This window comes from Gambusia affinis, linkage group LG03 (genome assembly GCF_019740435.1).
Source record: "Gambusia affinis linkage group LG03, SWU_Gaff_1.0, whole genome shotgun sequence".
NCBI lineage: Eukaryota > Metazoa > Chordata > Actinopteri > Cyprinodontiformes > Poeciliidae > Gambusia > Gambusia affinis.
The window spans coordinates 24,763,048-24,788,823 of record NC_057870.1 but is presented as its reverse complement, the minus strand read 5'-3'; the positions used below and the strand labels follow the sequence as shown (position 1 = coordinate 24,788,823).

General features: G+C 38.0%; 1 protein-coding gene across 1 annotated transcript in view; it reads left to right on the top strand.

Moving 5' to 3' along the window:
• The window catches only part of wscd2 (WSC domain containing 2), a 50,550-nt gene that overhangs the window by 2,007 nt on the left and 22,767 nt on the right, over nucleotides 1-25,776 (top strand). The gene's annotated exons all lie outside the window — the stretch shown is intronic.

The window sequence follows — 25,776 nt, the reverse complement described above, 5'->3', positions numbered from 1 at the left end:
GATTATGGCTTATAGGCAAACTTCAGTGTCTCAAAAATTCTAATATGACATAAAACTATCAAAGTTTAGTGAGTCTATAAAAAAATGAGTTTTATTTTCTGAGATGACTGGCAAGAAAAATTACTCTTGTACACAGTATTCTGTTTTTCTTTAAAGATGTTCCTGTATGTTGACAATAATAATATTTTGGGTACTGATAAGTGCAGACTGTACAGACATGCCATGCCATATCTGCCTCTCTTATTTTAAAATAACCTGAAGTAGACACACACAGGAGGGTGCTAATATAGCTACTCAAAAGTAGACAAGACAGCTGTCACTTTCAGTTTTTTTACATTTTTTTATCGTTAACAGCGTTGCGGGGATTGTTTTCAGAACTGAGACTTTGTGCATCTTTATTTTCAGATTTTCACCTCAAGACTCACTGCATGCTGTTTCATTCAGCAAGTCTTTCATTTATTGTGGAAGCTAACCTCAGCAGAATACAACATGCAATTGAGTATCTGTCAGAAAAACTTTACAAAGTACAAAATCACGATGCAGTTGTAATCATTCTGAGAGAGCATCGCCACTGTCCCACCTTGTTTGAAGGGACCTTGTTATATTATATATCACTGAATTGAGCCACCTCTCACTGGAAAGCGCTGAAGAGGAAGAAGAAGAGGAGCCTTGTGGTTCTTTAGATTGATCACAGTGTGGTTAAATCAATTTATGAATGACACTAATTGCTCATGGTGCTGCTATTTCAGCACTTGCCATGACCGTAAATAAAAAGCACAGAGCCTTACAGACCTCTTGTTATGGCAGAGGGAACGTGGCCACGGCCGGTTCACAGATCCTGAATTCAAAACAAGCTGAACTGATCAATGCCGTGAACTTTGCTAAACCCATTCTTAATCCCATAAAGACCCAATGAGCATATATGTCATGTGTTAGTATGAATATGATTTCAGCTCTTCAAAAGAAACGTGTGAAAGCTCTGTCATAAAAAATACATCACATGGATTTTCTTATTACTAACAGCTGCTGTAATGTCCTGAAAGCTTTCTCTTCCCTGAGGCAGCAAAGAACAGACATCGGGGAAAAAAGCCAACAGCTGAAATTCATGTTTGTTCACTCGTTTCAATGCATGATGCTGTTCCCACTGCTGTTGTTGATGCAGAGAATAATCCGAGTCAAGGTAGCTGCTTTTTTAACCCCAGAACCCCTCTGGCATTAAAAAGGAATCTTAAATGTTCTATAAAGATTAGATTCTTTGAGGGAACAGCATTTTTTTCCACCTTCTAATGTTGTACTTTTGAGATTAGCTTTTGCTGCAGAGGAGAACCTGAAAGTGGCTCTTATATGGAGCCCGTTGTGTATTGGTGTAGTGCAGAGCGGGAAGGCTTTGAAATCCTCCGCTGCTTAGTTCTGCATCCCTCTCGGCCATTCTCTCAGGGATGTGCGGTGAATCATGTCCAGTGGCCCCCCGATCTTTTGACGATCACCGGGGGAACTGACAGAAATTACAGTGTGCGTAACTTTTGCTGGTCGTTACAGTAAAATGATGCCCATGCAGCAGAAACTGTGTGGGTTTGATGGGTGGACTGATTCTTGATATATCACTGCGAAGAAAGAATGTCAAGGTCCTTATTAGAGCTCTTACTAAAATAGCTTAGCATTAAAAACCCTGATGCCTTTGCCAACGTCATCTTGAAAGTTTCTGGCTTTTTACAGGACTGGTCTTGTTTGTTACTGTATGCCTTCTAGGTCTGGATAAGGAAGAAAAAAGTTAATTTGAGTTTGGAAAACTGTGTTATTTTTCACACATCTTGGTCCTTTATATTGACATGTTTTTACTGAGCAGTTTATTGAAGTACTAGGCTAACATTTGCATATTTCCACTCTAGATATTACAGACAGACAGGAATCTGCAGCAACCAGTATAGTCTCTATCAATGTGAATGTCACTGTGAAGGGAAAAAACTGTGATTACTGGAGAATGTTTGGATTGGTCCAATCAACAAAACCATATCCATGGAATAAATGCAGTTTTTCCAGCTTTTCAAGCAGTTTATGTTTTGCTAATTCAGCTTATACACCTTTGTTTTAATAGTTTCCCCTGAACAGCATGTCTGTTTGAAGGATAGGATTACCACTTTGTTTTTGGCTGATCCACACAAAAGATTGGGAAACTCCATCTTCCAAATGAGTAAACAAAAAATACGGCAATTAAGTAAATGGAATGAGGATTTGTCTCCAGAGTGTGGCTGTAGAACAGCTATCCGTAAATTAATGTGTTTTTCAACAACTTTTTTTTACTTTTTCCAATATAAATAGATACATAAGACAGAAAAAACATTCAACTGTTGCACAGATTTGAGTAGTTTGTCACCCTTTTTGCTGCATGCACCTCTCAGACAGATCTTCATCTGATAATAGGATTATTCCCCAACATCAGACTTTTTCCGTAAGACCTTTTCGGATAATGCCTGCCTAAACAGGTGGCAAGGAAATACCAGAGGACACAAATCAGATAAGAACTGGGCAACCCCAAAGCCTTATCCCTCACTTTAATCTGGAGTTTGCTGTTAGAAACAATTTTAGTCTTTTATTGCTACTTTGGTAAAAATAGGAAATACCTGCAGTGATTAAAAAATGTTAACTTGTTGCGTAGTTCTTATCTTATTTTCACCAAGAAGGCATTCATTTTTAGTGTTATAGGATTTAATTTCAAGGCTTATTACCGGTACATTTTTACAGTAAAACCTGTGTTTTGGCTTTTCTCTGACTGAGACAGATATCCTGCTGAGAATATCTTCAATAATCCTGTTGTTGGACTTTTAAACCATTAGTTTCCATCTTGTGTTTCTTTTTGGCAGTCACAGAAACCTTTTGCTAGAGTTCGAAGCAAGCGTTTCCCACCCTTAAAGGGATACATCGTAATTATTTAAAATAATGTACATTTGAAAGGACTCGAGTCTTTAATATGTTACCAGACGTAGGTAACTCTGATGCCTTTGCTTTGTAGAAATCTAGATTAGCTGCTCTCAAAGGTCGTCTGAGAGGGTCCAAGACCAAACGGACATATCCTTTCTTAAAACATCTCCAGTCTACACAGATTTACCAATGGCTACTATAATTATTCTGTTTTCAGTGAATCATTGGTGAAGCACCTTGTCCTACCTCCATTTCCTGGTTAAATAATTGTTCCTTTCTGTTTAAAATAAGCTGCACCAATGTAAGCTTATTTTACAAAGAAAATAAGCTCTGTAACATAAGCTTGTTTCTTATTTTACACAGAAATAAGCTTATTTTACACAACTAAAGGATTGGCTCTCCAACTCTAGGATCAGAGGAGCCAGTCCTATAGTTGGCTCCTCTAGGATAAGTAGTAGGACTCCAGATTCTGGGGCCATTTTTTGTAATTGTACCTACTGAACAATATGCTGAACATATGTTTTATTAAAACAAACAGAATTTTTGTAGAAGTATTCTTAAAGCATTAAGAAAGCCACACAATTTCAGAAATTGAGCTTATTGTTTTGTGATATGTTGATCTATGAAAGAAAGAATGTAGATATTTCTTTTTCTGAAAGTGCATCAACATTACCCTCCTGTGGTGGTGGTGGGTAAATCTTTGTCAGTTTGACTTGTGTTTGTTGGCCACTCAAAACTAGTCCCACAGATGGCCCCTGGGCCGCACCTTGGACACCCTTGCTGTATATTATGTGTTATGTAGATTTTTTTTGTCTGATTTAAAAGCATTATTTTTGATGCTAAATTGATAAATGTTACAATATTTTTTCCCAGAAACAATATCTCTCCTATAGAAGGAGTTTTTGAACATTTACTGCTCGTGAATCAATCAAAGCTGACTCTCCTTCATCTGACCTGAACTATTAACCCTCTAAAGCTTCAAAGTGACTCTCTGCTCTCTAAATGTCGTGCTTAAATCTCTCTGGAGAGTGTATGAAAGCTTTGGGAAATGAGAAATCAGAAGTGGGGGTGGACAAGTGAATACAAAAGACTCATTTTCTGGGGTCTGTAGTCGACCTTGAGACAGTGCCAGTCAGCAGGATTAACACATCGCCTCTGTAATTGCTCACCTGGAGTAGCAGACCTCCTTGTTCTCTGTTCAACCTGATCCCGGCATCACAAAAAGGTCTTTGTGGGTGTTAAACTGATGGGCTCTGTTTTCCTTACCTGCTGTACCAACAGAGCTCCAATCTGCACACAGAAAAGCCTTTAAACAGGAAACATTTGGATGCATAGCTCTGCCTCTTTGAAGACAAAAAAGGTCTGTGTAGCTGTGAGCGTTATGTTTTTCATCTTAAAGTTGCAGTAGGTAACTTTTATAAAAAATGTCTTGTACATATTTGTTGGAGCTGTCACTATGTCCTGACAGGATAATATGAGACAAAGAAATTGGGAAAAAATCAAGCTGCTGCTCCCGTCTGCAAAAATGCACCGGTTCTGGTCAGAAACAACCAGAGTCTAGAGAAGGGTCTTAGCGCTGTCAGTAACACTCGTTATTGTGGGTTTGCTGCAACTGTGCTAATGGCGGAGAAACAATGTAACGTAACTTAAGAGGAAAACTGTTTCCTTCAGGTACCTACTGCAGCTTTAACCAGAAACTTCATTTATAACCACATTAAAGTTATTTATTCCAAAATGAAGATGACAAAGTCATGAAGACCTAATTAATTTCTACTGAGGATAAGAATGACAAAGGCTTATTTTAATGAGAGTAAAACGTATAAGGATTCCTTTTATAGGCTTGTTAGTGAAGCAACGTCAATATTAGATCAGCATTAGCAATCAGCACTGGGATGCTTTGTCAGCTGCACCTCAAACAGTGTTCGTCAATCTGTGAAAGCACATCAATGCAGCCTGCACTGTGCAGAATCAGACAGGGCTTAGCTTTAAAGAGGATGCCAGGAGATTTTGATAAGCAGCATACCAACAATACTGCTGCACAGAAGCAGGAGCCCCTCCTCCTCCTGCGATAAATAACGGGAGTCCCCTTTGGTTCTGTGAGCCTGCAAAGTCAGCGTCAACAGTGGCGTCTGATCTTCTCTCAGTGTGTTGGGCCCTAATTGGGTTTTCACACTTGCTAGAGAAATTTGTCAGGTTGCTGTGAAGTGAAGCACCATGCCCAAATCAAGTTCTACATCATTACGTTTCCATCTACTGCTGGAATTATGGGATGCTAAAGGTATTTGAGGGGATAAACTACTTTTACCTACCTCCTGCCGGGAATATGCTGTTCAAGGGTAGTAGTTGCACTTCCTAATGATAGTTTTTTGCTTAGTAATTACATCCATTGGGATTTCATGTGAAAGATGTGTAGCAGTAAACCAGGCAGGGCTTATTCATACACACCTAAAATAGGGGATTATGATTCCTACGTTCACAGTCTTATATGTGGTTCAATTAATTTTCCAGCAGCAGCCAGGATGAGCGCCTAAGTCTATCCCCTTATCAGCTACTTTCCTGGCAGAAAGCAGAGCGCTAACCTCAGCTCCTCCTTGCTGCTTATGTTCTCCATCTGTCGGTAGAATGACTCGGGTCGAGCCTGATGTTAGGAACTATCATGTGCTGTAAATGTAACACGCCTGGTCAGCCACAAACCAGTCATCATGATCTGTCAACTTGTATCATCTCCTCTTGATATCTCTGTGTCTTTGCCTATGTCACATCCAGAATGCTGAGGGGGAGAATAACTAAACATCTCACTGACTTAGAGTTCAGTCCTCCCCTCAGTCGGCCAGCAACATCAACACGGTCCTGGTGTTCGGTCAACATATACTCTGACTCAGTTTCAGTGTTTAATATTATCTCTTCTAAGAGTTTCCGGCATCCTTCAGTATTCATGAGGTTGCTTGATAAGATTTTACAATTAATGAAAACAGATGCAGTTTGCATTGTTTGTTTTTCCTTTTTTCATATTATGGTTTATATACACAGCGGTATAAAATTATGACATACCGCTCTACAATTACCAGAAGAACTCAATTATCTTTAGAGAAAACTACTGTAATCAGTCTCACACAACCTCATTTTGTCTCTGTTACTGCAGATGTACCGATAAATCCTCCAGTTCATTGATCAGATGGATGTAAAAGAATGACTTATGAGTCTTCTCTTTTTGAAGCTTTTGTGATGTTTTTTCACACAAATTTCTGCTCAGTCCTGTTAAGGTTTGACCATAGCTACTCAGTAATGCAGGGATCTGGACTTTGACTGGGCCATTGGAACAGTTTGCTTGAATTGTCACCTGTAGCAGTAAACTGTGAAAAATAGTACAGCTGGTCACCGTAGATGATCAGCTATTTAAGTCATTTAAACTTGCACCATGTGAATGATTCTTTCTTTCCTAAATGTTGTGAGTGAGGTTTTTTACATACACCATTTTAATTTCAACAAAGAATGCAAGGGGAAAGGAAACTGGACAAGTTATGTTCCCTACAATAAGCCTACGTTTGTCTCAAAAAGTTTCTTATGCTTGTTAATGTCCTTGAGTCTTAGGTGATAAAATAAATCTTTTACTCTGTAGCAAAGCCCCTGATGCATTTAAACATCCAGTTTCAAAAGTTTTCATACAATCCCTTATTAAGTCTTGAGTTTGAAATGTGTCATCCCCACACTGCAGTTTTCAGGTATTTCCGTTTAATAGCAGCCATCATTTCGAAATGAAACCTTGTGCACAGTTTCAATCTGCCAAACACAGGAAAGTAACCCCACAGCAAAACCCATGTTTTCCTCCATGGAGCTTATTATAGTGTAAAATGCAACAGATGATCCAACCAGAAAGCAACATACCTTCACCTTGGCCTTCAGATTCAGTGGTTTTTAATGGTTTTCTCAGCTCTTTTTCTATCACCTGCACATTTTCCACTTCTTTTTAAAAATCTGGTATTGCACTTATTTGTTTTGTCCTTGTTTTGAGAGATTGGCTTCTGTTCCATGGACCTTATATCTTTTGATAATAATGCCATTGTGGTCACAAAACATAAAGCTGCTTGGCAAGAATCTGCAAGCCTTTTCTTTTAAAATGCATATCTTTCAGTGACACCAAGTATAATTTTTGACCTCTTTAAACATGCTGAAAAGCTTTAAGGGATCAAGCCAAGATCAATAATTCCCAGGCCTCCCACAGGTCTCTGGACTTACAACCTTGAATAACAACTCATTAACAAGCAGATTTTAAGTATTGATCTTTTTCTCAATCTTCTCTCTGACTTCAGGCATTTTTCATTTAGCATTTTCAAGAATTTTATGCTAAATTGATTTTTTTTTTCTTTAGGCTGTCCTTTTTGCTTGAAAACAACCCAACTAAGCAGAACCCCCACTGCAGCAAAATGTTTGTTTACAGAACCGCTGAGTTAAAGATTCTCCATTTGTTTACAAAGATGCTGCTTGCACCACCCTCCTCCACTTTACACCTACTCACCAACTCAGCTCTGTGGCAGCCTCTTTTGCAGCTCACAAGATTTAACAACAGCACCAGTTACAGCACCAGTTACAGCCCCCATATTGTCTCTGTCCTTGTATAATTTCACACCAAGAGGCAAAGAAAGCATAACAGACCAGACTTGACAGGAGAGAATTAATCCCTTTATGGGATTTCTCTGCTTCTCATTAAATGCAAAAAAATACCAAATTTGTTCTTTTCTTTCCATCTTAACCACAATAGCCTCTCAGTGATTGTTTCGTGCATTTTTACCTGAGACTGAAAATAATAGCTCTGTTACTGCTGCTGCGATATTACCCATTGACTTTTCAATTTTCTGTCGTCTTAGGCTTTTTGAAGCCACAGGCCTGTTTGGAGAAGAGAAAGGCGAAGTGAATGTGTAAAAAGCAATGCAGATTCTTTGAAAATGGGGTAAAAAAAAAAAAAAAAAAAAAAGAAATTCTCCAACAAAAATATTCACAAGGTCATCAAGTATGTTCTACTTTCAAAGCACTTTCATGTCGACTCCACATTTAATCACAACTGGCTGCAGACCAGCTTTTTACAATCTCAGGTTTCCTCAACACCTTTGGGTCATTTGACCACTCGGGAGCTTTATTAAGCCACATGCTTTTATTCTCATTGCTTTATCCAAACCTTTAACATGATTAAATCACGTTGACATTGCAACTCTGCCTCAGGAAGGTGCTGATTGCCCCTTTGTAGCTGCTTGCAGCCACATTAATCGTCCATTTATCAGCCTAATCCTAAGCAGGCATTTGAATGAATATTTATTTATGTTATATAAAAAGTTGCTCCCTCTGCAGTTGTAGACAACAACAGCAGTAATTGCATGTAGCACCGCAGGGTTAATCATTGCTGCGCTACTGCTGAGCACTCTCCTCAAAAAAACATGGTGATCATTTTTGGTTTACTCTCAACCTCAGAGTACTTGAATTAATCTTAAACTCGCAGGTTTCCCAGTTGTGTGTTTAGGCACAACTCCTACAGTGACATCGGAGCTGTGAGGTATTTTCATTTGCACCGTTCACAGCTTCTAAAATTTCAGCACTTACTGATTGCCCTAGTGAGTCAAGGCTGATTGGCCAGAACCCACCAGGTTTTTCTGTGGGAAGACAAAATTTATATGGTATAAGTGCTTTTTAAGTTTCAGAGGGCAGAAATGTCAAACCTACACTTGGCAAGCTGAAGATATGACCAAGAGATAGATGCAGCAATGTGTCACAGTGTGCATGTTTTTTCAAGAAAGTTAAGATAATCTTATGTTTTATCTTACTGATATTTCTTAGATTTTGCTCTCACACACCCAGATGGAAGCACGAGCAGCCCTCCTCCTTCTTCCTTAGCGTTGGAGGTGTTGTTCCATGTTGCATCAGAGCAACAGCGAAGCACTACTCTGTGTGCTTGTCATATTTTATTCATCTTTGGAGAGGCGGTAGCTCTGAGGCGCTCTCATTCCTGCAAGCCGAAAGCAGGCAGCTGTCAGAGAGCCTGAATCCCTAGATACATTGCCCATTTCTGCTCCTGCAGACAGACATCACACACAGGCATTCTTAGCTACATAACACAGGGCTTTTCCAATGCACACATTCAGTTCACGTAACCTTTGCATTAGAGATTACCCTTTCTCAATTTTCTCAGATATTTTTAGAGCAATTCAGTTTTCTAGCTCAAGATTCTTAGATTTGTAGAACTAGAAATAAAGATATGTTATTGATTTTGAATGTATGTTTTACTGTCACGTTTCTTTTTGGGGTTTTTTCCCTGTATTTCAGGTGCAGGGATGAAAGAAACTGCATTCATATCTAGTGCATTACAAGCTTGTGCTCAGTTCTTTTTATATTTTGCCATGTTACAGTCACAACGTGTCTTTGGGATTGATTTGTTACAGACCAACACAAAGTTTTTTCAACTCTAAAAAGTGTGGGATGCTTTTGATGTCAACAGTCTGTTGAAATACGGAGCAGCAGAATATTTCTACCTCCTTTGCAAATATATATAGAGAGATAAATACAGGACAACACAGCTGTGCTGCACTTTTTACACTCTCAGATGGGATGAAGTTCATCTGTGAATATTAATTTGCTGTTCTTGTCAAAGATTTTCCAACAGAGAATGTAATTGTGCTAAGCTAAGCTAACACACGAGTATGTTTTCCTGTAGATTATTGCATTTTAGCTTTAATTGTAGGTTTAAGGCTGTTATCCTGCTGGTTGGTGAAACTTCACTCCAGTCCAGCCTCTAAAGGTTTTTCTTCCAGTTTCATGCATTCATCTCCATCCATCTTTTAGTATTCTCTAATTAGCTTCCCTCTCACTGCTGAAGAAAAGCCCCCCACAGCATGAAGCTGCCCCCACTAGTTTTTCACTATGGAGATGGGCTGGTCAGTGTTTGAATTAAAGAGAGTTACCATGGGTCTCTTGGGTACTTCTCTGACAAATGTTTTCTTTGCCAAGATTGTCAATTTGACTGGATGACTGTTTTTTTTGTAATTTCACAGTTGTCGTTTTCTTTGAATGATGGATTGAATGATGCTCTTTGAGATTTTCAAAACTTGGAATATTGCTTTAAAACTAAATCTCCTTCAAGCTTTCTCCCTGCTGCTTTCCTTGGTCTCTATGCTGTTTGTTCAACAGTGTGATATGAGGCATTCACTAAACAGAATTATACTAATTGGGTGACTTCTGAATGCAATTAATTTTATTTAAGGGAATAACAGTAAAGGGAACAGGATAGAAATTCATACCTCACTTGACTCTTCACTTGAGATGTTTATCATAAATAAACTATTCGATTGTTTTTCATCACACCAAACCAGAGGCGCTGCCAGGAATCTTGGGCCCCATGACCAAAAATTTTAATGTCTCTCTCCCCCCCCCCCATTCCCTGTCAGCCTACTGTCATATAAGGGACACTAGAGCCCACAAAACGACCCCCTGGTGGGGAATAAAAAAAAAAAATACTGATACTAGCACAATATTTACTGCTCATGAATTTTACATGCAGCAGTCCACATACAGTATGCAAGTAGGTTGCTCTTTGGTCTGGGAGGGGTAACTGCTAAAAACAATTTTAGGAAACACAATATAATTAATTTTGTAATTGACAGGGCCCCATTTTTTAAAAATTTCAATGAAAATTTTTTTTGTGGAGGGCTCTTTGTTAGTCAGTGGCCCTTGGAATTGTCAGAACCTTTCTTCCCTATACGGCGCCCTTGCACCAAACAGTGAGTTACTACTTAGTGTTTGTCTGAAAAAAAATCCTGAAAAAATATATTGAAGCTTACAGAAAAGTTCAAGAAGTATGAATACTTTCACACTTAGAGCATAAGTTATATTTCTTTTCCTAATGAAGCTAACTGATCAGAAGCGACACAGTGACTTGAACAAAGAAAAGAGAAAAGCTCCTGGAGTTTCAGTTGGCTGCGTCTGCAGGTGGTCGACACTTCTAATGAGACTGTTCAGGTGATGCAAAGTAACAGAGATTAGGTGGAAGCCGGGTTTAAGACACTGACAGAGACATACCTAATGAGGATGAGATTTGAAGAACCACCTGCAGTACCTGACTGGCTCAAACAAGAGCATAAATAAAAATAAAGTAAGCTCAGAATGAAGTAAAGTGACAAACTAGAAATGATGAAAAGAGTAGCTTTGTGTAAAACCATCCATTGAATGGGTTTTGTTATGGTCTGTAACACAAACCATGAACTATACTCTGTAGTTCAATATAGCAACATGCTGAAATAAATTCAGAAACGTGACACGAGGAGGGGAATCTGGATCAGGGTTTTTATTTTCCCGACACATTATATTACTGAAGTGTATTCAAAGTACATTGTTGGTCCATAAATATGCCTCTGCAAAAGACAGGTACGCATTCTTTGATGAACAAAATGGTATTTTATTACACACAACCCATGTTACAGACAATTCTGGGGGAAATCAAAGCCAATAGGGTATCCTAAAGTTTCCCAAAGATTTTTATATTCTCCCAGTTTTTCAAAGAGCTACAGTTAGTGTCTCTTTTTATGCTACAGATAACACATGACCTGATTCTGATATTTAGCATTGTTATGTTTATCCATCACTAATGTACGTTTAACTTCCAAGCAGCGATACACATACAACTGTCAGGGAATTTCTGCATTCATACCTTTCCTCCTAAAACTGTATATTTTAACCCTTATTGATGCAAGTTATTAATTCTTAACCTTTTTAAAGTTATTAGATGACCATTTTTATTTATGGTCAGCGAACAACCAGCTTAGTCATTGTTTAGATATTTTAAGACTCAGGGTCAACAACTTGTTTCCACCAAGAATATCTGAGTGGAAACATGACATGTGAGCAAGGAGGCCTCTAACAATGTCTCTTCTTAATTGGAAAGGATATTTTGACAGGCGGCCTGTGGTGCTCCTCGACCTTTACACAGATTTGCGTCATGCAGACGAGGTTCATAGTTCGCCACGCATTTTGCAATTCACGCCTACAGAGCATCCTGTAATAAGAGCACACGTCATGTTTCTGAGATGGATGCTTCTAGATCATTATCACAAACATGCTGCACAGCTCAATAAAAAAAGACATTTGGGGTAGGGTCATCTAGATAGACTAGAATTATTAAGATGATACTTAGTGAGCAAAGTCTTTCTGCTACTTTCATTTAATCTACCACATATTTTAGTTCGACAGAAACGGTCCAGGCAGCATGAGTGTGAAATAGTTGAGATGCTGCTGTGGGTTATATGTGTAGGTGGTTGAAGCAAAACAGAGCGCATACTCTTAGGAAAAAAAATATTTTTCTATGCTGTGGTTAATGGATCAGATGTGAGTCAGTGAAACCATATGTTGTCCCTGAACTGTATTTAGCAATATTTAAGTAACAGCTAAAAATAAAAAAACATCGTTTTGCTTTTGATTTCCTTTGGCAGAGAAAATTAATTAACAGAGAAACCTGGATTAATATTTTTTAAGCTCTGTTTATTAATAAAAATTTACAAACAAAACAGTTACTGATGCAGAAAATTGAAATGATTAGTTTGACTTTGACATGTACTGTAATACTTTTAATTTAAGACTTAATTTATTTTTTTCCATTTTTCTTTAAAGACCAGATTTACAGAGAGCTTGACTAATGGTTGTCAACTCATCCTCCCAGCTCAGTTGTGAATCTCTTGTGTTGAATATAAATGCATGCCACAATAGATTTCAATATAGCAAGTAGTTAATCTTGACGTTTTATGTGGAAAGCTGTATTTTTCTTTCTTGTTCCAGGAAAAAAAAAACCCAAAACCTGTTATGGTGAGATAATAGAGACAAAAGAAGACAAGGGCGAGAAAATGATAAGTTGCTGGGATCCTGAGGCCGGTGTGGTACTTACGAAGAAGCTCTGTTTCCTCACTGGCCAGCTGCTTTCTGCTCAGTCCAGACCGGTTAGATAGGTATCTTGTCTCCTTTGGCTCTTCGAGTATCAACTGACCAGAGTGCAACGAGCTGAGCTGTGTGCACCACCAAGCAGAGAGGAGCTTTGCAATCTGCTTCAGTTCGGCTCAGCACTGTGGAATACCGGTCTTGCGTGACGATGTTTGTTACTGTCACATTTGATAATGGAAAAAAGTTCAAGGATATTTAAAGCTTATGTCAAGTGTTCATGTAGTTGTACGACCTAAATTTACCCGCAAAAAATTAAGAACATCATCACTTACACATAAAAATACCAGGTACTCAGAGCCCTCAGCCTGTAATTCCCTACGTTCAACAAGATTCATCTCATAGACCACACTGCATATTCTTGGAAACGGCTCTTTAGAAAAAGGGTAATTATGTCAATATTTACCACTTCAAATGATGCTTTATATGCTTTAGGAGGAATACATAAATATCCTTGCCTTTTTTAGTAATGAAAACCAAAAAAATAGTCATAAATAGTGTACAGTGGCTTGTATTTCTTAGAGAATAAACTCTAATCATCCCTGTCATTTTTCTCTTGCTGAGGGAGGTTTAAGTGGAGGACTTGTGAACAACAGAGCTGGAGGATTCTTGCTGAAGGACACTTTAGCAAAGTGGGCGCTTGTTGACACTGGAACTTGAATCCATCCCGAACAGCGAAAGGGTCTGTGATGTCTGCTCACCGAACTCCAAAGCACTCGACCAGCTTTCTGTTCTTTCTCTGCCCAATGATCAGACGAACCTCAGCAATTCACAAGGATATGGTCAAAAGGTGACAAAAGGTGCCACCAACACGACAACATGTGAAACAGGTGTTTTAGCACCCCTGTTCTTATTTCCAGTGTCACTGTTCTTTGTCGTGGACAAAGAATTGTTTGGTTTTGATCTCACAATTTATTAATTTATCTTCAGAGTGGTAATTTTTTAAATGATCAGAAACCATTGTTGGATATTCTTATCACTCTTATTTAAAGCCAGTTTTATTATACTACTTGTTTATAGTCATAAACATGTCATGGTTTTTGCCAATAACTAGCAAATTGTCACCTAAGGAGAGACATTGTGGAATTTTAGATTTCTGGTTACATAACTTTGTGAGAAGGCTTTTATTGTTTTAAGCCTGGCTTACTGTGACGTAAAATGCTTCACCCAGTAAACATGCTTCATCCAGTAAACTGGACTCTTTTCAGGCTGGACTGGTGCTAAATGGGCCTGGACCCTAAAGCGGTCTCCTTGTATGGGGCCAACATTGGTTGACCAAATAGAACCTGGTTGGGAACCTCTTGTCCTTTCTGGGTCCCATGTGACTGATCAAATCACTACAAAATTGGAAACCCCTGGCAAATTTAGCTATAAATTTATCTTTTAATTTGACCAGCATGTTTCTTCCCCACTAGAAGCAACGCTAAGTCATTAGAGTCCTGATTTTATTCTGACACCTGGAGCAACAGATTGGGAGAATGGCAAGCGACTCAGAGCCACAAGCCACTCAGAGACTTGTAAATACAAACAAAGACTGACATTTCTTCTTTTGATAGAAAGTAGACGCTATGGGTTGGATGGGAGTCAATACAACGTCTGGCGTGTTTGGTGCGATATAGGCACAAAATGTGTTTTATTTGGTACTGAGGTATCATGTAGACAAGTTAAACAATCACTATCACCGCGTCGGTTTTGGTTGATAACCTGAATCATAGCTGAGCATTTTAGTCGCTGAAACCCCAGTTCTTAGAAACCTCAGTACATTTTTGTGCAGCTGATTGGCCTGTGTCTAACTGCAATTTTTTTGTTGACAGATGCGCGCAGGGATGAAGGACTAAAGCAAGACTACCAATTAATTATATACTGAAATTCATCTGTAGTGTTTAATTTAAAGTGCTTCTTATGCAGAATAAAACTGGGAGTATAATGAGCTGATATTAGCTGCTTAATGAATCGAGTTGAACATGCAGGTTGAACCTGCAGCTATCAGACATGCTACTATTAGCTTGTATCCTATACTTTCAAAACAGTGTTGCTTTTATAAGAGAGTTGTGGCTCTTCAGTTTCCATGCATGCTTGTCTTTCTTGTGAGAAAGTTTAAGAGAAACTAAAATGTGCAGTAGCAGCAGGTGGGGGTGGGATGTGTGGAATGACTCCCATCTCTGTCCATGTCGCCTTTTATATAAAGAAAAAAACAATAAGAAAAACAGTTTGGAAATCCTAAACCTGGTCTTCATATATCATGATATATGAAGTTATCATGAAGTTACCTACTTGCTGTGTTCCAACTAGAAGAACAGACTTTTCCAGGCGATGCCTCCATCTACATGATCTCATCCAGAAACTGCTACCATTATCAAAGATTTGGCTTTTTTATTGTCAAGATTAATTCTTATGATCTAAAATAAGAATGTGCTGCTCTGTATTGGTGCTCAGCAATTCCTCCTGGTCTCAGTGAAAGGAGATGCTCCGCCTTCTCTGGCCTCCCATCCCTATGTTGCTTTAATGTGCAGAGGTGTTTTGCAACCCCCTGCTCTGTGTCTAATAGGACACAGTGTGAGATATGATTTTTTTTTTTTCTCATCTATCCTAATGTTGTTCTCATCTAACCAAAGCGCGGCGGCGCCTTCCAGGGCTGCAGCCTCAGGCACCTGTCTGCCCATTCGCTTGCTTTGTTCGTTGGACGGGCTGCACTGACATGTGAATCCCCCCTTTTCATTTATTCATTCACCAGGATGAATCACATTCATGCATCACAATCTAAAATCCTCAAGCAGTTTTATTACACCTTACATAAACTTTTAATATTTCCTGGTCACTCTACTAATCTTAACAAATGTTAAGATCAGTAGCGAACATAACACTTTAATTGCATTACCTCTTGAAACATTATTGGAAAAGAAAGGAGGATCTATCATTTGGTATTGTGTTGATGTTATAGATTGAATAACCAATAAAACAGAGTTACATAAATATTTAATAATAAGTGGAATTACATGAGTACTTATATATATATATATATATATATATATATATATATATATATCTATATATATATATATATATATATATTGCATTTGGAGTTTATTAAAAGCTTAACACCCACTCAGAGCTACTGAGAGAATATGTTTGCTTTGCAGCATGGAAAAAGTTTTGCTTTAACTCATTAAATCATATTAACAAAATCATACTTTTAAGATGTCAGACGTTAACAGTGTCATGGTAATTGTGGATTAACTATTTGAAAATTGTGAAAATTTCCCAGACAGCTTTGATTCTCTCCCCCAACTCTATTCATTTTTTCTTTCCCACAAATTAAACATTTGCTGAAAGCATCTGCAATCCTCTCGTAGGTCTATTCAAGCAGAAAGATTGAGATTCACCACAGAAAAATGAAATCTTACAGATTTCACTTTTAATCAAAGCAGCAAGATCATCTTTGCTTAGTTGAGGTGTAAGAAGAGAATCTCTTTTCCTCTTTGAAGAAGGGAAAACAGACACGCTGAAAGACTCTGAATGATGAGCTTTGTTAAGCTTGGATAGAAAAGGACATCATTTGATCTCCCGCTGACAGCGCCTCACTGCTGCAGAATAATTACTTCTTTTATGAAGCCATTAGAGAAGACCGATTGAAGTGATTGTTCTTGAAATATCCATCCACGCGGCCCGCTGGGATCATGGGTGTGGCAGCCACTCTCAGACATCAGAAACACACTGTGGGAATCTGGGTTGTTTCATTTGGTTCGTAGCTTTTTGGCACATCATTAGTGTCTGGATGTCCGTTTCTCTGGGCATCACAACCCTAGCTATCAAAGTTTCTGCGTTTTTCTTCTCAGAAATTGTCAGATCTTTTTTTATGATCTACAGATAAACTACATGATTTGTCCAACTTTAGCTGGTCCCCGTTGATTGACTGTTTTCTTCGGAACGTTGCAGGAAAGTTCATGATTGCTCATTTTACAACACCGGGGCGTTTACACAACTGTGCTATTGTCAACGATGAGGATTATATTATTTTTAGACACTTTAATTTACCGCCTCTCATTGAAAGAAAAGGTCATCATGAGTTTAATGCAGAATTCAGAATTATCAGGATTACAACGAGCTTTGTTCCTGCTATGCTGAGACCAAAAACTCTCCTCCATTAAGTCGCACAAACTTCCTAATGCCCCATGGAATGATAATGGGAAGAGGATTTTCAGCAGATGGTGCACATCACTCTCTTCAGAGAAGGCCTATTTTGTACTGTGCAATGGAGAAAAAAATGCCAACAAACAAATGCAGATGCATAACGATTTAACAGACGGGCATAATCCATGGAAACCTCTTTTCGAATGAGATCTAAAACCTTTTCTGATAAAAAGTTGGTTTACTACAGCCGCTCTGCAGAAACTGATGGCTTGAACGTTTTGTACAGAAGCCCCACTTAAACTGTGAAAGGGCTGCATTTATCCAGCACTTTCCTAGTTTTGTGCTGCAAGCTTCAAGCTTTTCCAAAGTATACACATTTCTGAGCCTATTTGGTGCTTTATCTCTCTCATACATGCTCTTTGAACAGACTGCAGCTTGCGTGGGGTTTATTGGTTTCTCCAGCATGGGAACTGTGGAAATCAGGGATCAAACCACCAACCCCCTCGTCTAGTAAATTACTGCTTGTTCTGCAGAGTCACACCTCTTACTTTTTAATTACTCTGTCAAGTTTCCCTGCTGTTACCAAAGCTCCCTTAACACCAGACTATAAGACCACACCATGGCGTGTCTTTTGCAGTGATTTAAGAACACAGGATCCTCCCTAACTATTTCAAACATACAAAATATTTCTGTCCTGAGATGGTGCTGGTTCCTTTTCATTGTGCTGCATGAAATGCACCGCTGCACATTGATCATCAGATTTTGAAGGAAGAACCACCCTCTCCTCGTGTCAAGGCTACAACCTGTTTAGGCTGTACAGCATATTGGCATCGCTCTGACTAATTAAGTGCTACGCTCTTGGGAGAGAAGCTGCTATGTTCTCTGCACTGCTTTGGTTGTAATGGAAGCGATCTCACTGTGCAGCTGTGACACAAAACATAAAGCAATAAATGCAATGCTATGACAAGGCCTCTTGCATCTACAGACAGGTATACATTTGACTTACAGTGGAATAGGGCTTTCAGCGGAGATGAAACACACACATCTCCAGATTGCACATAGGTTGCAGTTGGCGGTTAAAATTCAAAACATAATATATAACTGCAATTTGACTTAATTGAAGGTCATGGTGAGTTATTCCAGTGTGAAGATTGTGTAAGAGTATCCTAAATTATATAACATAAACCATAATAAATAAATTAGCATTCTTTTCAATTAATTTGTTTCTGTTGTTGGGATATTGCTATATCTACAATAAATTTGGAAAAAATCAAAGCTTAGGTAAAAATAATGGTTTTCTTTTTTATATTACTCCAAATGTTTTACCTGCAGCACTTGTGGAAAACAAACCCACTGAATCTGTTTTAATCTGCTTGCTCATGTGTGATTTGGTTGTAAGAATATTTTAGTCCGTGTTTTCTTTATATAATGTCTCTCTCTTCAATTTGTTATTGATTGTAATTACATGAACCTTCTGGTCATGTGGTTGTGAACCACTGGAGATAATTGAAGCTTGACTAGATGTATATGTCTTCTTCCTTTAATGTCTATTCCATGATGTTGCTTCCTTGGATAATCTTTTGCTACTGCAGCTCCTTTCCACTGCTATAGAAAAAGCAACCATAGCATATTGGAATAAAATGCAGTTCTACTAATTTAGATTTAAAGTTCACCACGGATGATTTAAAATCTGTCATATGGATGAATACATAGAGAAATATCTGGTTTTGATTGACCTTTGTGAACCCATCTGACATTGAGTTCAACAAAAGTAAGAATTTATGAAGACTTTGGGATTAATGTCTAACATTAACCTTTCAGTAAGTCACTTATGAGAGGTTAATGAATATGGAGACATGGCGCACGACCTCTCAAGTTAAATTACTGCGCACTTCCTCTGCAGTAATGTCAGGACAAAGTTTTCAATAGGATCCATATGTGAAACAAGTAACGTGTCATGCAAAAGTATTCACACCCTTATACCTTTCCACATTTAGTTATTGTTGCACATTTTAGTGCGTTTTATGGGAGTTTGATGTGCTTGACTATCACAAAGTTGTACGTTTTCGTGAAGTGGGAAGAATATCATTTATTATTTTCAGAATTTTATATAAATTAGAAAAATGTGGACATTGGATTCAGCCTCCCTGAGTCAGCTCCTTGTGAAACCACCGTTCTCTGCAACTGCAGCTGCAGCTCGGTTGTGTCTCTGTCATCTTCAAATGTTCGCAGACTTTTGCCCAGGGTCGATGCAGCAGGTTAAGATGCACCAAATATTAAGAGTTTTGCATCTGCTCACAAGATTTAAATGTGTTCATATTTTGTTCCCACCTGACCAGAACATCCTCTGCCATGTTTCATGGATCCTCTGGGTGACTTTTGGCAAACTGCAAATGAGACTGTGGACCCCTGCAGCTGCTCCAGAGTTAAAACAAACATCCTCTCTTGTTAATGTCTGCTAGTTCAGCTAGTTTAGATTGATGGCTTCATTTTGGTGGCTTTGTAATTGTGCCATACTCCTTTGACTTTTGGATGATGGAGTGAACAGTGCACTGTGAGATCTCCGTAATTTTATCCCTGACATGTCTCCTGTGTTCCTTGGTCTTTGTGTAGATTTTCGTTCACTAATGTTCTCTATGCATATATAATATTTTGTAACTTGTGAGGGATTTGATTGCACTGCTTTAGGGGAAACAGAGCAAAAGGAGCAGTGCATACCACACTTTTCAGATTTTATTTTTAAATGTGAAAACCTATGTATCCACTTCACTTCACAACTTTGCCCTAAATTGTTCTTGTAACATGTTAAAAGTAAAAAGGTCATATACTTGACCAAGATGACAAACAAAAAGTCAAACTTTCATCTGTTTTCAGCAGCAGAAAACAAACTAATCACCACCATGTGATAAGCCCAGTGCACTTAGTGGTACACTATCCTTAGTAACTTTGTAACAAAGAAAGTAGAAGAGGTGTCGGGAGAGACATGGATTCTGTCTGCAGCTGAAGCAGTAATTATCTTGCTGGTTTTGCACAAATACTTCAGGTTAAATAGTTAAATAGGAGGCAAAACTGCAGCACACACCTTGGAAGCTTCTGCCAAACACTAGAGACAGAGGAATGTTTGGCAGAGTGACCATGTTTTACTGAAAGCAACCACTCCAGCCTTTCAGGGTCATGCACTTCTGAGAGTTGCCCTCTGCACTGATCCACCCACTTTAATCTGTTCTGCACAGCCACAAAACTTTGGCATCTACCCAGAGGCTTGTTCAAGCTGTCTCACTTCAACATGTTATCTTCAGCCTTCCCTAGACCATGCAACGAAAAGAGAAAGCATCAGTATCTTTTTTTACATTGCATTCTTATGCTGACATATGGAAAGCAAAGCTTCTCCGGAGGAAACTCTCAGCATCCCGTTGACTGCTTTCCTGTGCTTTCTCTTTGCTTTGTGATACGACTCCAACGTTATGAGGCAGCTGAATTGGGAAAAATATTGCTGTAAATAAAGGCTTTCTCACTGGGGCTGAAATGAAAGCTGGAGTTTGATTTGATTTTCACAAACATGGCTTGTATGCACCGACTGGCCAAGCATGTGAGGAGAGCAGAAAGTCGGGCCTGAGGGTGAGGGAAGGGTCGGGCCTGCGGCTGCTAATGCTGTTGACCCTCCTGCTGCTGACGTGCAGGAGACGTCACACCATGCAGATCTGTTCTAGGGTGCAGCTTTTCTTTGTGCAAACAGGGAGATATAGAAGAAGATAGGAGACAAAACTTAAACAGTTTCCTTCCCCAGTAATCCTGGAACAGGAGCTCTCGATGACCTTGTCTTCCTGCCTCTGGTGATAGTGTTTCCTGTACAGCGGTGTCTCAAAGCTTATTGTTGGTGACGGACAAAGTATCTCCCTAACAGCTGACAACAAGCAACCTCGCTGGCGTTTTTGTCACACCCTTGATTTCCTTTGTTTTTCTAACAGCTGTGAAAATGCAGCAAGAAAAGTAATTTTCAGCTTTCAGAGGATATCGCAGTTAATTTACTTCAACTGGTGTGAGCTGCTGAGGGGGACCTAGCTGTTAGAATGCCTCTCCTATTGTTTAGCGAAAGGAATAGTTTGTGCAAAGCGAGAGATAAGGGAATAGAAATTGATTATGTCTACAGAAAAAAGTAGCAGGAATTAATCTTTGATATGGTTTAGTCGTGCATTCAACACATGAAACGCTAAAATTGTCAGTTCAGAGCTCGTTGGTTTGTGATAACAGTCATTTATGAAATTGATATCAGACAAAACCCCTTGCAGATGCTTTTTTTTTTTAATGGCTTTTAACATGTTATGCAAAATGAAAAAAAACAAAACAAAAACGTCTATTCTGCTCTGGCTTCAACTCGTCTCTGAAAACACTGCAAGGCAGTTGCATGTCTGTTCTGGTTACTCCTCTTCAATTGATGCTTGGGGCAGATGTAAAGAATATTTATAGATCTGACCTGCAGAGTCATTTGCCTGCAGCATAAGGAGAGCTCGCCATGTCTGCTCCTCAAAAAATAAATTTCACATTTCCTGTTGTAAACCTGCTCTTGTTGGCTTTTTGCTGGTTCATTAAGAATGACTGTGAATTAATGGAGAGCTAAATGAGCTCATCTTGACTCCTACAGAAACAAAACTTTGTGACAACTTCTGTTTTAATTCTGCCACATTTAATTTTCTGTTTGACCTTTGAGTTTTAGCTTTCAGAATAGAGTAGTTGTAGAAGAACAAAATGATGAATTTTTGCCTCCCTTCTTTTCATTCAAATGTGTCACTGAAATACTAGGGTAAAATCATGTTTGAGCATAATAAAAGCAGTTGGAAGTCTTATTTTTTTATCAAATGATAATTTATTGTTTACTATTAGTGATTCACTTAATGTCTCTTCAACTAATGCTGTGCATGTGGAAAGGAAGTTAAGATACACATTCTGTCTATCATTTGGCAAAGCCACACAAAGAAATCATTAATTATGTAATTAATTATCATGAGTAGGCATGCTGGAGGATCATCTGAAAGGAGCGATTATGGAGTTAATTATTGACTGCAGGTGGGTTTTTTCAGTTTTTTTTACTGACAAAGGACAAATAAAATAGTAATAATAAAAAAAAAATACAAACACTTGTAGTCTTATCAACGGTCTGCCTGCTAACTCCCTCCACAATTGTGTTGTTTTTCTCCAGCTTTGGCTGATTTCTTCACCTGCAGCCAAGATTTCAATAGTTTTATAAAGATGGAGCAGAAAAATGTTTGAAATGACCCTCTTTTATTGCATCAAAGGTCAACTGGTAAAGTACTTACTGCATCGCTTCTGCTATAGCTACATCTGCTTCTTGATACATAAGAAACCACTCACTGAAAACCTCCTGGTTATTCCTTCAAATATTGATTTCTGAACTCGTCTTGAGTTAAAACATTAGTATTGTTATTTCTAAATTAATATGAACTGGTTTTCTTTGCATTATTTGAGGCATCTTTTTTGTTATTTTAACCATTTCTCATTTTGTGCAATAAATACAAAACTTTTGCTTTCACAAACATGTTGTCAATAGTTCATAGAGTAATAAAACAATGTTCATTTAACTCAAACATATACTTACAAAAAGAAGCAAAATCGGAGAACTGATCATTTTAAGTGGTCTCTTCATTTCTTCCTGAGCTGTATATCCCCATTAGAAAGTTATTTTGTTTTTGTTTTTTGTTAAGAAAATAGTGCATTGTCAGCTTATTTTGCTGTTGCATGGCATCATCCTTCATAGATGGCACTACCTTTCTGCTTTAAAGAGGTTTGCTCCAAAAGTGTCTTAAATCATTTCATTCATTTTAAAACACTTTCCATTTATTCATGTTCCATTTCTTCAAGATCTTTGAGATTTTGAGGGCTCTAAGATAAATTTACCCTTTAACAAATTTGGAGAAAAAAATTGATTAATTCAAGTAATGCTTCTCTGGGTTTCTCTCTTGCTCTAGATATCCACTATATTTTTAATGACTTACAGTCTGTGCCTGGTTTCATTTCTGTCATTAACTGAACTGAGCTCAGTTTCACTTTCCTAACTAAGGAGAGATGTGAATTATTTACACCAGTAATTAACCTGCAGGGGGCCCTGATGGATTCATGAGTGGCACAGTTGTTAGGTATCACCTGCACATTTTCTCCATCTGTTCACGCTCATAAAGCCATCTGTTGTGTTTTCAGAGCATCACGTCACAGCTCTTTACCTGCAGCAGACATAACAGTCACTTACACACATTTCCCAAAAACCAACCTTGTCTTGGAGGATTCGGATGCTGCACATGTTCGAAATATAGTTAATTTATTTGTTTCAATGTCATATTTATAGCTAAACATATCCTTTGCAAACAGAATCAATTCTGAAATAAGGACATGATTGTTTGCGACTGGATGATATGAAGTATGTTTTCTTTTTCATGAATAGTAACTAAATATATAAGTAAAACTGGATGATCAGAATGGTTACAGTATAAGATGGGAGCAACATTTCAATGTTTTACAGCTGCTAGACTTTGGAAATGACAAAACAATCAAATTGTGCAAATTAATGTGTGACAAAGCTTTCTGATGGATATTAGAAACTCAGGAAAGAAGATATTTGGGAAATCCTTTCATTTTTAATTTTGCATAGATTAAAACATGCTTCACAACTTTGAACGTTCCTTTATTTGCATTTGCTAAACTAAACTGAACATCTTTAACTTATTGGTAAACCATTTATGCTTTGCATGTCAGATACTGATGTGAATTTTCTAATTTATAGCACCCTCCAGCATGTTTGATAGCATCCAAGATAAAGATGTGGAAAAAGCTGTAAAATAAATTAATTTTAATGCAGTTGTATGTTTTTACACTAAAATATTTGCTCAAGTTCTTCATGAATGAGTTTTAAGATGACCATTTCTTTGTTGTGGTTCTTCAAGCATTACGCTTGGAGAACAAGTTCAACTTAAATAATGTTCAACTTAATTAAAGACAAACCTGCGTCCTTGTCCAGCCTTGCTTACTTAACTCCAGCTCATTTAGCCGTTTTATTATTGCCCAATGTAAAAAAAGTTATTTTCTTGTTGTCACTTCCTCACCACACATCTGTCTGACTTGAATGTTTTCTTGTCTTTTCCTTTTTAAAGTGTGACAAAAAGAAATTGCCTCCAGATTGTGTCATATTTATATTGCAGGAAAATAGACATGTAAAAGTTCAGTTGGACACTGATCACTTTTAAAATATATAGTCATCCTTTAAAATATGCTTAAGTTACATTTCTATAGCTGGAACTGTTAGTAGTGTCAACATGGTATTTCCCCCAACTAAAAATATGTGCTCATATTAAAGGTGTACTTGTGAAGAAATTTTCCAAGTTTTATAGAAATTATATAATTAGACAAAACATCCAATTTCATCCAAATACTGTTTTTGTTTATGCTACTTGTATTGATTCACAACTATGATCCCTTTTTGAAGTTTTTTTTCTCCCCAACTCTTATGACAAAACCTTTAGTGTTTCTTTCAAGATTTTTGAAAAAGATGTGATCCTGAAGTGAACAGACAATCAGTCATAGAAAGTGAAGTTTTTGACACTTCAGACAGAATGAGGCTTGTCTTTGTATGCTGATGCTGCAGGTCACTGAAGTCCTTGAGGTCTGGACAGTCAGAGTAACAATAAACCAAGAGGGGGGAAAGTTTGCAGTGCCACTGAGGTTTCAGGTGACAAAAACTGTGCAGGTTAGTCCCAGGGCGGACAGAAAGCCTTGAGGCTGCGACGCTTCCTCTCCAGTGTTCTGGAAAAGTCTGTGACCTTGTGAAGTGTTGCGTTACCCCTCCGAATTGTAGCCTTCGCAGCCCGTCCCAGAACAGAGACTCCTTTGAAGGAGGATTTTCAAAGTCAACAAAAAAAGAGGGAAAAGAACAAGAGACAACAAGGCTGTTATCAGTAAATCTGAACAGAAATATGAAAAGAAAACAACCATCTAGAAGAGCATGTATTTTAGTTACTTAATGAGCTTTCTTAGCCACCCAGATTCCTAACCTTCATATTTTTCGTTGGCTCTGATGCCTTCATATCCAATCTTCCTGATTTATGTTTTTAACAAATTTTTTTTTTCTCACAGTCTTCAGATTTCACCTTAGTTAAAATGCTGCACAGGATTCTGTTTGTTGATTCTTGCAGCTTCACCTTGTTTACCAAAGGATGGAGCATTACTCTGAACCTCAAACAGGGAAATGTTTATAATCTTAGATGCATGGTATTTGCACATTCTTTTTAATTATTTTCTTCAAGCAACTGGGTGTAAATGAAAAATAAGAAAACATTTTCTGGTAACTACAAGGAAGCAATATTTATTCATTTATTTAATTATGGCTGTGGTATACTAAATTATTTTTTTATGAATAATCATGCGTCATGTTCCCATGCACAGCATGTTTCAATATGAGAACTAAGAATTTCAACTGTTTTCTAAATACTTTGATGCACTTTAATGAGAGAGACATGGTTTACTGCACAATTAGAAAATACTCTTTCACTTACTAACTTTTTGATGGATTCAGAACCTTTATCAAACAAGCTGTTGCACGTTCTTCTTTTTTACGTGTTATAGAATAATAAAAATAATCCCACTCAATCAGGTCAGACTTTAAACCTTGTCATGAAAATCCTGATAAATCCATCTCTGTTTCTAAGGAACATTTTATTAAAGTAAAGCTACTGAATTTTAATGTTTGTTTAGTTT